Source organism: Lichenostomus cassidix, chromosome 28, assembly GCF_008360975.1.
Source record: "Lichenostomus cassidix isolate B80296 chromosome 28, HeHo_3.0, whole genome shotgun sequence".
NCBI classification, from domain to species: domain Eukaryota; kingdom Metazoa; phylum Chordata; class Aves; order Passeriformes; family Meliphagidae; genus Lichenostomus; species Lichenostomus cassidix.
Window position 1 is genome coordinate 1,720,889 of NC_139508.1, and position 17,560 is coordinate 1,738,448.

Sequence of the window (17,560 nt, forward strand, 5' to 3'; positions counted from 1 at the left end):
GGGTGATCAGTGAGGGTTTGGAGAAGATCCATGATGGTTTGGAGAAGATCCATGAGGTTTTGGAGTGATCAATGAGGGTTTGGAGGTGATCAATGATGGTTTGGGGTGATCAATGAGGGTTTGGGTTGATCCATGATGGTTTGGAGATGATCCATGAGGTTTTGGAGTGATCAATGAGGGTTTGAAGTCATCAGTGAATTTTTTTTAAGTGATCAGTGAGGTTTTGGGGTGATCAGTGACGGTTTGGGGTGATCCACGAGGTTTTGAAGAACATCCATGATGGTTTGGGGTGATCCATGAGGCTCTGGAGAAGATCCATGAGGTTTTGGAGAAAATCCATGATGGTTTCGGATGATCCAAGTGGGTTTGGAATGATCCATGAGGTTTTGGAGAAGATTCATGAGATTTTAGGGTGATCCATGAGGTTTTGGGGTGATCCAAGAGGGTTTGGGGTGATCCATGAGGTTCTGGAGAAGATCCATGAGATTTTTTGAGACGATCCATGATGCTTTGGGGTGATCCATGAGGTTCTGGAGAAGATCCATGAGATTTTGGGGTGACCCATGAGGTTTTGGAGAAGATCCATGAGATTTTAGGGTGATCCATGAGGTTTTGGGGTGATCCAAGAGGGTTTGGGGTGATCCATGAGGTTCTGGAGAAGATCCATGAGATTTTGGGGTGACCCATGAGATTTTGGGGTGATCCATGGAGTTTTGGAGAAGATCCATGGGGTTTTGGAGAAAATCCATGATGCTTTGGGGTGACCCAAGAAGATTTGGGGTGATCCATGGGGTTTTGGAGAAGATCCATGAGATTTTGGGGTGATCCAAGAGGTTTTGGAGAAGATCCATGAGGTTTTGGGGTGATCCAAGAGGTTTTGGGGTGATCCATGAGGTTTTGGGGTTATCCATGGGGTTTTAAAGAGGATCCACGAGATTTTGGGGTGATCCAAGAGGGTTTGGAGAAGATCCACCATGCTCTCCAGTCCCACTGCCCCTCCCAAGCTGACCCAACCCTCATCCCATTTTTTCCAGAGCACAACCCACCCGACCCAACCCCATTCCTCATCAGGATCTGGGATGGATGGGATGGAAGATCCTCGGAAAAACCCCAAATCCCACATCGCCCTGACCCCAAAAACCCACGGATGGACAAACCCCATGGAATGGAATTCCCTGTCCTTGGGAACTCGGAAAAATCTCCTCTGGGGTTTATAGGGTCAGGCTGCTCCGACCCCAATCCCACGGGATAATCGGGATTTTGGTGCTGCTTTCCCAAGGATCCTTCGCTCCCCTCGCCCGGATGGGGTAAGTTTGGGATTTTTCCTGGGGTAAGTTTGGGATTTTTCATGGCATAAGTTTGGGATTTTTCATGGCATAAGTTTGGGATTTTTCATGGCATAAGTTTGGGATTTTTCCTGGAGTAAGTTTGGGATTTTTCCTGGGGTAAGTTTGGGATTTTTCCTGGGGTAAGTTTGGGATTTTTCCTGGGGTAAGTTTGGGATTTTTCATGGCATAAGTTTGGGATTTTTCATGGCATAAGTTTGGGATTTTTCATGGCATAAGTTTGGGATTTTTCCTGGGGTAAGTTTGGGATTTTTCCTGGCATAAGTTTGGGATTTTTCCTGGGGTAGAGTTTGGGATTTTTCCTGGGGTAAGTTTGGGATTTTTCCTGCTTTTCTCACCCAGACAGCCAGAATTGGGTTTTCCATATGGAATCTCCCCGCGGATTCTCTCCAGCAGGGATTTCCCTTTTTCCTGGGATTTGACAATTTCCATTTCCATCCAACCCCTTTTCCCCAGAATTTAACAATTCCCATTTCCATACAAACCCTTTCCCCAGGATTTAACCCATTCTAGTTCCATCCAAACCCTTTTCCTTGGGATTTAATAATTTCCTTTCCACCCAACCCCTTTTCCCAGGATTTAAGAATTTCCATTTCTCAGGATTTAACAATCCCCACTTCCATCCAAACCCTTTTCCTGGATTTAATAATTTCCATTTCCCAGGATTTAACAATCTCCACTTCCATCCAAACCCATTTCCCAGGATTTAACAATTTCCATTTCCATCCAAACCCTTTTTCCCAGGATTTAAGAATTCCCATTTCCCAGGATTTAACAATTTCCATTTCCCAGAATTTAATAATTTCCAACTCCATCCAAACCCTTTTCCCCAGGATTTAATAATTTCCATTTCCCAGGATTTAACAATCTCCACTTCCATCCCAACCCTTTTCCCCAGGATTTAACAATCCCCATTTCCCAGGATTTAAGAATTTCCATTTCCCAGTATTTAACAATCCCCATTTCCATCCCAACCCCTTTTCCCAGGATTCAACCCATTCTAGCTCCATCCAAACCCTTTTCCTTGGGATTTAATAATTTCCTTTCCATCCAAACCCTTTTCTTTGGGATTTAACAATTCCCATTTCCACGCAAACCCCTTTTCCCAGGATTTAACAATCCCCATTTCCCAGCATTTAACAATCTCCACTTCCATCCAAACCCTTTTCCCCAGGATTTAATAATTCCCATTTCTCAGGATTTAACAATTTCCATTTCCATCCAACCCCTTTTTCCTAGAATTGAACAATCTCCACTTCCATCCCAAGCCTTTTCCCCAGGATTTAACAATTCCCATTTCCCAGGATTTAACAATTTCCAACTCCATCCAAACCCTTTTTCCCAGCATTTAACAATTCCCATTTCCCAGGATTTAACAATTCCCACTTCCACCCAAACCCTTTTCCCCAGGATTTAACAATCCCCTTTTTCCCAGGATTTAACAATCTCCACTTCCATCCCAACCCTTTTCCCAGGATTTAACAATTCCTCACTTCCATCCCAAACCCCTTTTTCCCAGGATTTAACCCATTCTAGCTCCATCCAAACCCTTTTCCCAGCATTTAACAATTTCCAGTTCCCAGCATTTAACAATTCCCATTTCCCAGGATTTAACAATTCCCACTTCCACCCAAACCCTTTTCCCCAGGATTTAAGAATTTCCATTTCCCAGGATTTAACAATCCCCATCCCAACCCCTTTTCCCAGGATTTAACCCATTCTAGCTCCATCCAAACCCTTTTCCTTGGGACTTAATAATTTCCTTTCCATCCAAACCCTTTTCTTTGGGATTTAACAATCCCCATTTCCACCCAAACCCTTTTCCCCAGGATTTAAGAATTTCCATTTCCCAGGATTTAACAATCCCCATCCCAACCCCTTTTCCCAGGATTTAACCCATTCTAGCTCCATCCAAACCCTTTTCCTTGGGACTTAATAATTTCCTTTCCATCCAAACCCTTTTCTTTGGGATTTAACAATCCCCATTTCCACCCAAACCCTTTCCCCCAGGATTTAAGAATTTCCATTTCCCAGGATTTAATAATTTCCAACTCCATCCAAACCCTTTTCCCCAGGATTTAACAATCCCCTTTTTCCCAGGATTTAACAATCTCCACTTCCATCCCAAACCCCTTTTCCCCAGGATTTAACAATCCCCATTTCCCAGGATTTAACAATCCCCATTTCCCAGAATTTAACAATTTTCACTTCCACCCCAAACCCCTTTTTCCCAGGATTTAACCCTTCCAGGCTCTCCAGCAGGAGGTTGGGATCAGCCCATCCCCTCAGCCTCAGCAGCCTCATCTCCTCCCATCCTCGGGAATCAGTCAAGGGAGAAAATCCCACATCCCCCCAGGTCCTCCCTGCTCCCAGATTTTCCCTCACATGACAGCAGAGCTGTCGGAAAAATTAGGAAAAATAAGTTTCACCTCTCCCGGGGTGAGCCTGGCAGCCGGCGGGGCTTTTCGGGGATTTTTCCTGATAAAAAATGAGGGAGGTGAGGGAGAAAATCTGGATTTTTTTCCCCCAAAATGAAGGGTGGAGTTGGGTTTTTGTGGGGTTTGGGGAGATATGGGGAGATGTGGGTTCATCCCAATTTATCCCTGAGGGCTCAAATTCCCAAATTTGTCTTGGGATTGGGATTGGCTCTGTCCTGTTGGCATGGGATGGATTTGGGAGCTCAAATTGAGGTTGAGAGGTGTGAAAAACCCCAAATTGTGAACATTTCTCACATTTTTTCCTTCGTTTCCCACATTTTTTCCTTCATTTCCCAAATTTTTTCCTTCATTTCCCACTTTCAATCCTCCCCTTCTTGTTTTTCCTCCAAGGCCATGATGGGCTGGGATGGGGCTGGATTTGGGAGCCAAGGTGGGAAAGTCATCCTCATCCTCATCCTCCTCCTCCTCTTCATCCTCCTCATCTTCATCCTTATCCTCATCGTCATCCTCCTTTTCCTCTTCCTTTTCCTCTTCCTTTTCCTCCTCCTTTTCCTTCTCCTTTTCCTCCTCATCCTCCTCCCTTTCCTTCTCTTCATCCTCTTCATCCTCCTCCTCTTTCTCCTCCTTTTCCTTCTCTTCCTCCTCCTCCTTCTCCTTCTTCTCTTACTTGTCCTCATCCTCATTCTCATCCTCATCCTCATCCTCCTCCTCCTTTTCCTCCTCCTTTTCCTCTTCCTCCTCGTCCTCCTCATCCTTCTCATCCTCCTTCTTCTTTTTCTCTTCCTTCTTCTCCTCCTCCTCCTCCATTTTTTGTCCTCCTTTTCCTCATCTTCCTCCTCTTCCTCCTCATCCCCATTTTCCTCCTCCTTTTCCTTCTCCTCCTTCTCCTCTTTCTTCTCCTTCTCTTCATCCTACTCATCTTCCTCCTCTTTCTCCTCCTCATCCTCTTCCTTTTCCTCCTCCTTCTCCTTCTCATTTTTCTCCTTTTCCTCCTCATCCTCATTTTCCTCCTCCTTTTCCTCCTTTTCCTTTTCCTCCTCCTTCTCATCCTCCTCCTTCTTTTTCTCTTCCTCACCCTCATTTTCCTCATCCTCATTTCCTTTTCTTCCTCCTCCTCTTCCTCCTCCTTTTTTTTCTCCTCCTCTTTCTCCTGCTTTTCCTCCTCCTCCTCCTGCTCCTCCTCCTCCTCCTCCTCCTCCTTTTCCTCCTTCTCCTCCTCATCCTCCTCATGCTTCTCTTCATCCTCCTCGTCCTCCTTCTCCTCCTCATCCTCATTTTCTTTTTCCTCCTCCTTCTCTTTATCCTCCTCTTCCTCCTCTTCACCCTAGTCCTCCTTCTCCTCCTTTTCCTCCTCCTTTTCCTCATCCTCATCCTCTTCCTCCTCATTTTCCTTCTCCTTCTCCTTTTCCTCCTCCTCTTCCTCCTCCTCTTTCTCCTCATTTTCCTTCTCCTTTTCCTCATCTTCATCCTCATCTTCATCCTCATCTTCATCCTCATCCTCATCCTTTTCCTCCTCCTCTTCCTTCTATTCCTCCTCCTTTTCCCATTTTTTCTTCCCCTTTTCCTCCTCCTCTTCCTCCTCCTCCTTCTCCTGTTTTTTCCTCCTCCTTTCCTTCCTCCTCCTCCTCCTCCTCCTCCTCCTCCTGCTGTCCCTAAGATGGCTGCAGCCCCAAAATGGTTCTGCTCCTGAGACGCCATCTGCCCGCCAGCTCCCACGCCCAGCCTGCCCTCTTTATGCAAAATTAATTAGATTTGAATATGCTAATTAGGCCATCAACCCCCCTCCGGCCCCATCCCCCCTGCGCCACGAGCTTCCTGCAATTTTTTTCTTTGCTTTATTCTCACTCCTTTCTCTCTCTTCCCTCTTTTTTCCCCAATTTTTCCCCCATTTTTTCCCTTTTTTTGGGTCATTTCCCCCCGTTTTCCTCCCTGTTTTTTCCCTAAATTTTTCCCTGATTTTCCCCCCATTTTTCCTTAATTTTTTCCTTTTTTCCTTTTTCCCTTTCCCCCCATTTTCCCCCCAAATTTTCCCTATTTTTCCCTCTTTTTCCTTTTTCCATTTCCCCCATTTTTTCCCCATTTTTCTTCCTTTTTTCCCCATTTTCTCCCAATTTTTCCCCCATTTTTTCCCTTTTTTTTGGGTCATTTTTCCCCCGTTTTCCTCCCTTTTTTTTCCCTAAATTTTTCCCTGATTTTCCCCCATTTTTCCTTCATTTTTTCCCTTTTTCCTTTTTCCCTTTCCCCCATTTTCCCCCATTTTCCCCCCAAATTTTCCCTATTTTTCCCTCTTTTTCCTTTTTCCATTTCCCCCATTTTTTCCCCATTTTTCTTCCTTTTTTCCCCATTTTCTCCCAATTTTTCCCCCATTTTTTCCCTTTTTTTTGGGTCATTTTTCCCCCGTTTTCCTCCCTTTTTTTTCCCTAAATTTTTCCCTGATTTTCCCCCATTTTTCCTTCATTTTTTCCCTTTTTTCTTTTTCCCTTTCCCCCATTTTCCCCCATTTTTCTTCCTTTATCCTCTTCCCATTTCCCCCCATTTTCCTCACAATTTTTCCTATTTTCCCCTCTTTTTCCTTTTTCCATTTCCCCCATTTTTTCCCATTTTTCTTCCTTTTCCCCCATTTTCTCCCCATTTTTTCCCGTTTTCCCACATTGTTCTTCCTTTTTCCCCATTTTCCCCCATTTTTTGCTCCTTTTTCCCCCTTTTCTCCCATTTTCCTCCCAATTTTTCCAAACCCCATTTTTCCCACCCCCATTTTTCCCCAATTTTCCCTTTTTCCTTTTTCCTTCCTCTCCTTTTCCTGTTCCTTTTTTTTCTCTTCCCATTTTTCCCCCATTTCCCCCAAATTTTCCTATTTTTCCCCATTTTCCTTTTTCCATTTTTTATTTTCTTATTTTCCTATTTTTTCCTTCCCCTTTTTCCCCCATTTCCATTTTCCCTAATTTTCCCCATTTATCCCATTTTCCAATTTTCCCCATTTTTCCCCCATTTTGTCTCCCATTTTCCCCCGATTTTTTCCCAATTTTCCCCAATTTTCTCCCAATTTCCCCCATTTCCCCCCAATTTTCCCCATTTTCCCACATTTTCCCCATTTCTTCACCCCAAAGATTTTCTCCCAAATCCCAGTTCCATCCCACTCCCTGGCAGTTCCATCCCAATCCTTTTCCCATTCCCAATTCCTCCCATTCCCCAAAAAAAATCCCAAAAAAATCCCAAAAAAGGAGAATTTAGGATTCTGGAAGGTGATGGACACAAGGAATTAATCCTAAATTAATTCCCCCTCAAAAAATTAATATTTTATCTCCTCAAATTCCCATTTTTTTCCTTTTTTTCCCAGCCTTGGATGGACAGGGATGAGTGAAGTTCCTTTTTTTGGGATTTTTCCCATTTTTTTGGGATGGAAAGGGAAAATATTGAGGATCGAAGGAGTTTTCAATGCCCAGAAAATGAATATTTTTTTCAAATTGGGAATTAAATATTTTCTCATTCCCACATTTCAACAATTCCCACATTTTCCAGGAAAATATTTCCCTTTTTACCTCAAAAAAATGAAGGAAATTTGGGAATATTTGGTGGAAAAATCTCCTGGATTTCTGGGATTGCTTTGTTTAAAATGAGGAATATTTTAAACAATTCCGGAAAATCCCAGAAAATTTAAATTCCAGAGAAATTTTCATTTTTATCATTTTATCAATTGAAAAAAAAATTTAATTTTATTTCAATTACCCTTCCCAAAATCCAGCTGTTTCCACCCAGAATGAGAAATAGGCTGGGATTAGAATTCCAATTAGAAATATAAAAAATGAAAAATAGAAAATAGGAAATTATAAAAATGCAAATATACAAATATGTAAATATATAAATATATAAATATATAAAATATAAAATATAAAAATATAAAATATAAAAATATATAAAGATATAAAGATATAGATATTAAAATACAGATATAATAATATAAAAATAAAAATATAAGTACAAAAATACAAATGTATAAATATATAAATATATAAATGCATAAATATATAAATATACAAATATACAAATATATAAATATACAAATATATAAACATATAAATATATAAACATATAAATATATAAACATATTTATTATAAAATATATAAATACATAAATATAAAATATAAATAATAAATATTATTTTTATATATTATATATAAATATAAAAATATATAAATTTATAAATATAAATATATAAATAAATATATAAATATATAAATATATAATTATTAAATAAATATATAAATAATATAAATATATAAATATATAAATATATAAATATATAAATATATAAATATATAAATTATGGGATGTATATAAATATATATATGGTGATGGGGTGTGGCTACTTATTTTTATCTCTAATATATTTATTTTTATCTCTAATATATTTCTTTTATCTCTAATACATTTATTTCTCCAGCATTTCCCGTTCAATCCCAGCCGGAATCCCAAATTCCTGACCACCAGTTTGGGTGGAAATCATGAAAAAATGGGATTTTTTTTTTAACCCTGTGTGGGAGCAGAAAGATTTTGGGATGAATTCCCTGAATCCCCAAATCCCTGAATCCCCAAATCCCACAGCAACCCAAATCCCTGGTTTTGGGCTCAGTGGCTGCAGGGATTTCTCCTCCCTGGAATCTCCTGCGAGTTTTTCCAGCAGAATTTCTCTCCCATTCCCAGAATTTCTCCCACTCCCAGAATTTCTCTCCCATTCCCAGAATTTCTCTCCCATTCCCAGAATTTCTCCCATTCCCAGAATTTCTCCCATTCCCAGGATTTCTCTCCCATTCCCAGAATTTCTCTCCCATTCCCAGAATTTCTCTGCCATTCCCAGGATTTCTCTCCCATTCCCAGGATTTCTCTCCCATTCCCAGAATTTCTCCCATTCCCAGGATTTCTCTCCCATTCCCAGAATTTCTCCCATTCCCAGAATTTCTCTGCCACTCCCAGAATTTCTCCCATTCCCAGGATTTCTCTCCCATTCCCAGAATTTCTCCCATTCCCAGAATTTCTCTCCCATTCCCAGAATTTCTCCCATTCCCAGAATTTCTCTCCCATTCCCAGAATTTCTCTCCCATTCCCAGAATTTCTCTCCCATTCCCAGAATTTCTCCCATTCCCAGAATTTCTCTCCCATTCCCAGGATTTTTTTCCCCTCCCTCCACGTGGATTTCCTGTGGCAAAGGAAAACAATCGAGGATGATTTTTTTGTTTGTTTGTTTTGGTTTGGTTTTTTATTTTTAAATTTTTTGGGTTCTTTTGTTTGGATTTTATTAATTTTTTGTTCCATTTTTGGTGTTGTTGTTGGTTGGTTTTCTTTGGGTGTTTATTGGGTTTTTTGGGGTTTTTTTTGTTTTTTTGATGGTTTCTTTGGTTTTTAGGTTGGTTTGGGATTTTTTTTTTTGTTTGTTTTCCTAGGAATTGTTCTGATGGAATAACGGGGTTGAGGTGGGATTGTGTGGGATTAGGGAATGAAACCCTTGGGGTCACCCCAGAACTGATCCATCTACATTCCCAATCCCAATCCACCTGCATTCCCGATCCTGATCCATCTGCATCCTAATCCTAATCCATCTACATTCCCAGTCCCAATCCTGATCCATCTACATTCCCAATCCATCTGCATTCCCAAACCTGATCCATCTGCATTCCTGATCCTGATCCATCTGCATTCCCATTCCCAATCCCAATCCATCTGCATCCCTGATCCCAATCCATCTCCATTCCTGATCCCGATCCATCTCCATTCCCAAACCTGATCGACCCCAATTGGATCGATCCCAATCCCTCTGCATTCCCAATCAATCTACATTCCCAATCTACATTCCTGATTCAAATCCGTCTGCATTCCTGATCCCAATCCATCTGCATTCCCAAACCTGATCCATCTGCATCCCTGATCCCTTTGCATTACAGATCCCAATCCCTCTGCATTCTTGATCCCATTCCATCTGCATCCCTGATCCCTCTACATTCTCAATCCCAATCCATCTCCATTCCCAATCCCAATCCATCTACACCCCTGATCCCAATGATTTGCATTCCCAATCCATCTGCATTCCTGATCCCAATCCATCTCCATTCCAGGTCCTGATCCCTCTGCATTCCCAATCCTGATCCCAATCCATCTGCATCCCTGATCCTCTGCATTCCCAATCCCGATCCCTCTCCATTCCCAATCCCAATCCATCTGCATTCCTGATCCCAATCCATCTGCATTTCCAAACCTGATCCATCTGCACCCCTGATCCTGATTTACCTGCGTTCCTGATCTGTCTGCATTCCCAATCCCAATCCATCTACATTCCCAATCCATTTACATTCCTGATCCTGATCCATCTATATCTCATCTGTGTTCCCAATCCTGATACCTGATCCCTCTGCATTCCCGATCCCAATCCCTCTCCATTCCCATTCCCAATCCATCTGTGTTCCCAATCCCAATCCCTCTGCATTCCCAATCCCGATCCATCTGCATTCCTGATCCGGATCCGGATCCTGAGCCTGATCCATCTCCATTCCCAAACCTGATCGACCCCAATTGGATCGATCCCAATCCATCTGCATCCCTGATCCCGATCCATCTACATTCCCAATCCCAATCCATCTGCATCCCTGATCCCGATCCCTCTACGTTCCCAAACCTGATCCCAATCCATCTGCATTCCCAATCCCTCTGCATTCCCAATCCCAATCCATCTACATTCCCAATCCAGATCCATCTGCATCCCTGATCCCAATTAATCTCCATTCCCAATCCCAATCCATCTGTGTTCCCAATCCCAATCCATCTCCATTCCCAATCCCAATCCCTCTGCATTCCCGATCCCAATCCCTCTGCATTCCCAATCCCAATCCATCTCCATTCCCAAACCCAATCCCAATCCCTCTGCATTCCGAATCCTGATCCATCTCCATTCCCAATCCCGATCCATCTCCATTCCCAATCCCAATCCCTCTGCATTCCCGATCCAAATCCATCTGCATTCCCGATCCCAATCCATCTGCATTCCCAATCCCAAACCCTCTACATCTCCATTCCCAATCCCAATCCCCCTGCACTCCCGATCCCGACCCAAGGGATGTGGAAATCCAGGGAAATGGGGGAAGCTCGGCATTCCCCACACAAGGCAGGGATGTGGAAATGGGGGAAAACCAGGGAAATCCATCAGCGTTGGTTGTAGGGCCGAAGCCTCCTGATCCCACTGTCCATGGCAGCTCTGGTGCTTCTTTGTGGGGTTTTTTTGGGGGATTTCTTTGTGGGATTTCTTTTTCAGGTTTCTTTATGGGGTTTCTTTTTGGGTTTTTTTGCAGGATTTCTTTGCGGGGTTTCCTTGTGGGTTTTCTTTTTGGGGTTTCCTTGTAGGGTTTCCTTACGGGATTTCATTCTGGGATTTCTTTGCGGGATTTCTTTGCGGGATTTCTTCCTGGGATTTCTTTCCAGGATTTCTTTGCGGGATTTCGTTCTGGGATTTTGTTCTGGGATTTCTTTCCAGGATTTCTTTGCGGGATTTCGTTCTGGGATTTTGTTCTGGGATTTCTTTCCAGGATTTCTTTGCAGGATTTCTTTGCAGGATTTCATTCTGGGATTTCTTTCCGGGATTTCTTTCTGGGATTTCTTCCTGGGATTTCTTTCTGGGATTTCTTTGCAGGATTTCATTCTGGGATTTCTTTCTGGGATTTCTTTGTCCATCTCCCCCTCCCAGCCCGGAGGAGGAGCAAATCATCCTCATTTGCATATTCCCAGCCGGTGGGGGCTGAGATGCTGCAGAGCTAATTAGCCACCCTAATCACCGCAATTAGCCACCCTAATCACCGGGGAGCGAAGGGAGGGCGAGGCTGGGCTGAGGGTGAGGAGGAGAATTTGGGAGCTCAGCGGGAGTTTCAGGATTTTGGGATTTCGGAATTTCGGCATTTCGGGATTTTGGTGTTTCCGCATTTCCGCATTTCCGCATTTCGGTATTTCCGCATTTTGGTATTTCCAAATTTTGGTATTTCCAAGTTTTGGTATTTCCGCATTTCCGAAATTTCAGCATTCCGGCATTTCCACATTTCCACATTTCCTTATTTCCTCATTTCTGCATTTTGGCATTTCCACATTTCCACATTTCTGAAATTTCAGCATTCCGGCATTTCGGTATTTCCGCATTTCTGCATTTCCGCATTTCTGCATTTCCTCATTTCCACATTTCAGTATTTCCGAAATTTCCGTATTTCCGCATTTCCACATTTTGGTATTTCCGAAATTTCCGCATTTCCTCATTTCTGAATTTCAGTATTTCGGTATTTCTGCATTTCCACATTTCCACATTTCCGCATTTTGGTATTCCAGCATTTCCACATTTCCACATTTCCACATTTCCGCATTTCTGCATTTCCGCATTTCGTTATTTCCAAAATTTCCACATTTCCACATTTCCACGTTTCTGCGTTTCCACATTTCCCCATTGCCATCCCGGTGACCCTCGAGGGTCCCAACCATCCTGGAGATCCTTTTCCAGGCCGGGTTGTGGTCTGGTGGGAGCTTGGAACCCATAGATCCAAACCTTCATTGATCAGCCAAACCCTCATTGATTACCTCTGACCATCACTGATCACCCCAAATACTCACTGATCATCCCAAGCTCTCGTTGATCATCCCAAATCCTCATTGATCACCTCAAATACTCATTGATCACCCCAAATACTCATTGATCATCCCAAACCCTCACTGATCAACCCCAAATACACATTGATCACCCCAAATCCTCATTGATCACCCCAAATACTCATTGATCACCCCAAACCCTTAGTGATCAACCGCAAATACTCATTGATCACCTCAAATACACATTGATCACCCCAAAGCTTCACTGATCACCCCAAACTCTCATTGATCACCTCAAACCCTCATTGATCATCCCAAATACTCACTGATCAACCCCAAATACTCATTGATCACCCCAAATACTCATTGATCACCCCAAGCTCTCGTTGATCACCCCAAACCCTCACTGATCACCCCAAATACTCATCAATCACCCCAAACCCTCATTGATCACCCCAAATCCTTATTGATCACTCCAAACCCTCATTGATCACCCCAAACTCTCATTGATCACCCCAAACCCTCATTGATCACACCAAACCCTCACTGATCACCCCAAATACTCATCGATCACCCCAAACCCTCATTGATCACCCTAAATCCTCACTGATCACCCCAAATATTCATCGATCACCCCAAATACTCATTGATCACCCCAAATACTTATTGATCACCCCAAACCCTCACTTATCATCCCAAACCCTCACTGATCACCCCAAATCCTCATTGATCACCCCAAACACTAATTGATCACCCCAAATCCTCATTGATCACCCCAAACCCTCATTGATCACCCCAAATCCTCATTGATCACTCCAAACCCTCATTGATCACCCCAAACCAGCCAACCCTCAACCACTTTCCCACCTCTTCCTGCTGAGATCAAATCCACATTTTTCCCACCCAGATTTATTTATTTTTATTTTTGCACCTGAGATGCTTCCAGAACCTTTCCTGGGAAAAAAAAAGGGGGAAATCCCCTGGATTGGGGAGGAAAAATCAGTTCTAAATCAGATTTTTTTCCTGTATAAAAAGGAGGGGGAAAAAATCCAGCGCTGGGGAGGAAAATCTGCTTTTAAATCTGTTTTATTCTGTAAAAAAGAGGGGAAAACCCTGGAATTGGGGGAGGAAAATCCAATTTTAAATGGGATTTTTTCTGTAAAAAAATGGGGGGAAAACTCAGGATTGGGGAGGAAAATCCGATTTTAAATGGGATTTTTTTTCCTGTAAGAAATGGGGGGAAAACCCCAGGATTGGGGAGAAAAATCCCCTTTTAAATCAGTGTTTTTGCAAAAAAAAATGGGAAAAACGCCCAGGGTTGGGGAGGAAAATCCCCTTTTAAATCAGTTTTTTATTTGCCAAAAAAAAAAAAAAAAGAAAAGATAAAAACCCCCAGGATTGGGGAGGAAAATCTGCTTTTAAATCAGATTTTTTTCTGTAAAAAAATGGGGAAAAACCCCAGGATTGGGGAGGAAAACCCACTTTTAAATGGGATTTTTTCTGTAAAAAAAATGGAGAAAACCCCCAGGATTGGGGAGAAAAATCCCCTTTTAAATCAAAATCCGCTTTTAAATCAGATTTTTTTTTTGCAAAAAAAAAAATCGGGGAAAAACTCAGGACTGGGGAGGAAAATCCCCTTTTAAATCAGATTTTTTTCTGTAAAAAAAATGGGAAAAAACCCCACGACTTGGGAGGAAAATCCACTTTTAAATGGGATTTTTTCCTGTAAAAAAATGGGGAAAACCTCCCCAGGATTGGGGAGGAAAATCCACTTTTAAATGGGATTTTTTTCTGTAAAAAAATGGGGAAAACCCCCAGGATTAGGGGAAAATCCTCTCCCACCCCACAGGCTCCATCCCGGCCATAAATCGGGCAGATTGGGATGCAGGACGAGGTGACTCCCAACCCCATAAATATTCCCGGCAGGGGACAAAGACCCCATTGAGCAGCTGTGACACCAAAAGGGCTCAAGGGCAGAGGGGTTTGGCTCTTCCCAAAATCCCTTTTCCACCCCAAAAACCCTTTTCCACCCCAAAACCTCATCAAACCCCCTTTTCCACCCCAAAACCCCGTTTTTTCCTCCCAAAAATCCCATTTTTTTCCTCACCAAAACCCCTTTTCCACCCCAAAACCCCTTTTTTTCCTCCCAAAAATCCCATTTTTTTCCTCACCAAAACCCCTTTTCCACCCCAAAACCCCTTTTTTCCTCCCAAAAATCCCCTTTTTTTCCTCCTCAAAATCCCTTTTCTGCATCCAACTCCCTTTTTTCCTCACCAAAAATCCTTTTTCCACCCCAAAACCTCATCAAACACCCTTTTCCACCCCAAAAACCCTTTTTTCCTCCCCAAAATCCCATTTTTTTCCTCATCAAAATCCCTTTTCTCTATCAACTACCTCCCCAAACCCTATTTCCTCCTCAAAACCCTTTTTTCCTCCCCAAAATCCCTTTTATTTCTCCTCCCCAAAACCCCTTTTTCCTCATCAAACCCCCTTTTCCACCCCAAAAACCCCTTTTTCTCCCCAAAATCCCATTTTTTCCTCCTCAAAACCCCTTTTCTGCCCCAAAACCCTTTGATTTCTCCCCCCCAAAACCCCTTTTCCACCCCAAAACCCCATTTTCTCCCCAAAATCCTATTTTTTCCCCACCAAAAGTCCTTTTCCTCATGAAAACCCCTTTATTTTCCTCCCCAAAACCTTTTTTTTTCCTCATCAAAACCCCTCTTTCCACCCCAAAACATCATCAAATCCCCTTTTCCTCCCCAAAACCCCTTTTTTTTCCTATCAAATCCCCTTTTCCTCCCCCAAAACCCCTTTTTTTTCCTATCAAATCCCCTTTTCCTCCCCAAAACCCCTTTTTTTCCTCCCCAAAACTCCTTTTTCTTCCTCATCAAAACTCCTTCTCCTCACCAAAACCCATTTTCACTCCAAAACACCTTTTTCCTCCCCAAAAACCCCTTTTTTTCTCCTCACCAAAACCCCTTTTTCCTCCCCAAATCCCCTTTTTGCTCCAAAACCCTTTTTTTCCTCACCAAAACCCTTTTTTTCCTCCCCAAAACCCCTTTTTTTCTCTTCATCAAAACCCCTTTTTTCTCCCAAAAACCCTATTTCCTCATCAAAACCCCTTTTCCACCCCAAAAACCTTTTTTTTCCTCCCCAAAACCCCTTTTTTTTCCTCATCAAAACCCCATTTTCCACCCCAAAACCCTTTTTTTCCTCCCCAAAAACCCTTTTTTTCTCCTCATCAAAACTCCTTTTTCCACCCCAAAAACCCTTTTTTTTCTCTCCTATCAAATTCCCAGAAATCCCATAATTTCCGTAATCCCATAATTCTGTAGGGAATCCTTCAGGAAGGGATTTGGGGTGATGGGGACACCATGGGGACACCATGGGGACACCATGGGGACACCATGGGGACATCCCCACCTCCTGGCTGTCCCTTGTCACTTGTCTCAACCTCTTTGTCCCTTTCCCAGGTGACCAGAGTGACCAGAGTGACCCAGAAGGGACAAGGACAATCCAGGAATGTGGCAGAATCCACAAAATCCCATAAAAATGTGGAATTTCACAGTTTGGGATCGATTTGGGATCGATTTGGGACTCATCCCTCTGTCCCAAACCAGCAGCTGGAAGCCACCTGGATGTCCCCAGGCGAGGTGACAACGAGGTGACATCCTGCCAGGACACCGAGGACAAGGACAAGGCCTGGAACTGGAGAGGGAAAGGGAAAAAATTCCTTAAATTTAAAAATTTAGTTTTTAAATAATTAAAAGTGTTGGAAATTCCCAGCCTGGTGTGTGAGGATTTTGACCCTTTTTCCTGTGGGATCCCAAATTTCTGGAAAATTCTGTGTCCTGAGGGGTTTTCTTCCCAAAAATTGGGATTTTCCTCTCCCAAACTTCTGCTTACCTGTAGGGACGATGAGAGATGTCCCAAAATCCTACTGGGGACAAAATGTCCCAAAATCCTACTGGGGACAATATCCCAAAATCCTATTGGGGACAATGTCCCAACATCCCAGAGGTGACAATGTCCCGATATCCCATTGGGGACAATATCTCAAAATCCTATTGGGGACAATGTCCCAGCATTCCAGAGGTGACAATGTCCTGACATCCCACTGGGGACATACCAACATCCTACTGGGGACAATATCCCAAAATCCTATTGGGGACAATGTCCCAACATCCCAGAGATGACAATGTCCCAATATCCCAGAGGTGACAATGTCCCAATATCCCACTGGGGACAATGTCCCAATATCCTATTAGGGACAATATCCCAAAATCCTATTGGGGACAATGTCCCAAAATCCTATTGGGGACAATGTCCCAGCATTCTACTGGGGACAATGTCCCGACATCCCAGAGGTGACAATGTCCTGACATCCCACTGGGGACATACCAACATCGCACTGGGGACAATATCCCAAAATCCTATTGGGGACAATGTCCCAACATCCCAGAGGTGACAATGTCCCAATATCCCACTGGGGACAATGTCCCAACATCCTATTAGGGACAATATCCCAAAATCCTACTGGGGACAATGTCCCAGCATTCCAGAGGTGACAATGTTCTGATATCCCACTGGGGACAATATCCCAAAATCCTATTGGGGGCAATGTCCCAGCATCCCACTGGGGACAATGTCCCGACATCCCAGAGGTGACAATGTCCTGACATCCCATTGGGGACAATATCCCAAAATCTTATTGGGGACAATGTCCTGTTATCCTATTGGGGACAATGTCCTGTTATCCTATTGGGGACAATGTCCTGTTATCCTACTGGGGACAATGTCTTGTTGTCCTATTGGGGACAATGTCCCAGCATATCCCATTGGGACAATACCTTGTTATCCTACTGGGGACAAAATCCCAACATCCTATTGGGGACAATGTCCCAACATCCTATTGGGGACAATGTCCCAAAATCCTACTGGGGACAATGTCCCAAAATCCTACTGGGGACAATGTCCCAACATCCCAGAGGTGACAATGCTCTGATATCCCAGAGGTGACAATGTCCCAAAATCCTATCAGGGACAATATCCCGATATCCAATTGGGGACAATGTCCTGACATCCCAGAGGTGACAATATCCTGATATCCCACTGAGGACAATGTCCCAGCATATCCTACTGGGGACAATGTCCTGACATCCCAGTGG

General features: G+C 43.0%; 1 long non-coding RNA gene across 1 annotated transcript; it reads left to right on the forward strand.

The window, feature by feature from the left end:
* The first annotated feature begins 273 nt into the window (after positions 1–273).
* Positions 274–16,177, forward strand: LOC146426111 (uncharacterized). Its single transcript, XR_014846219.1, has 2 exons — positions 274–1,307; positions 15,866–16,177. It is a non-coding gene; the product is annotated as an uncharacterized LOC146426111 (long non-coding RNA).
* Positions 16,178–17,560: the final 1,383 nt, after the last annotated feature.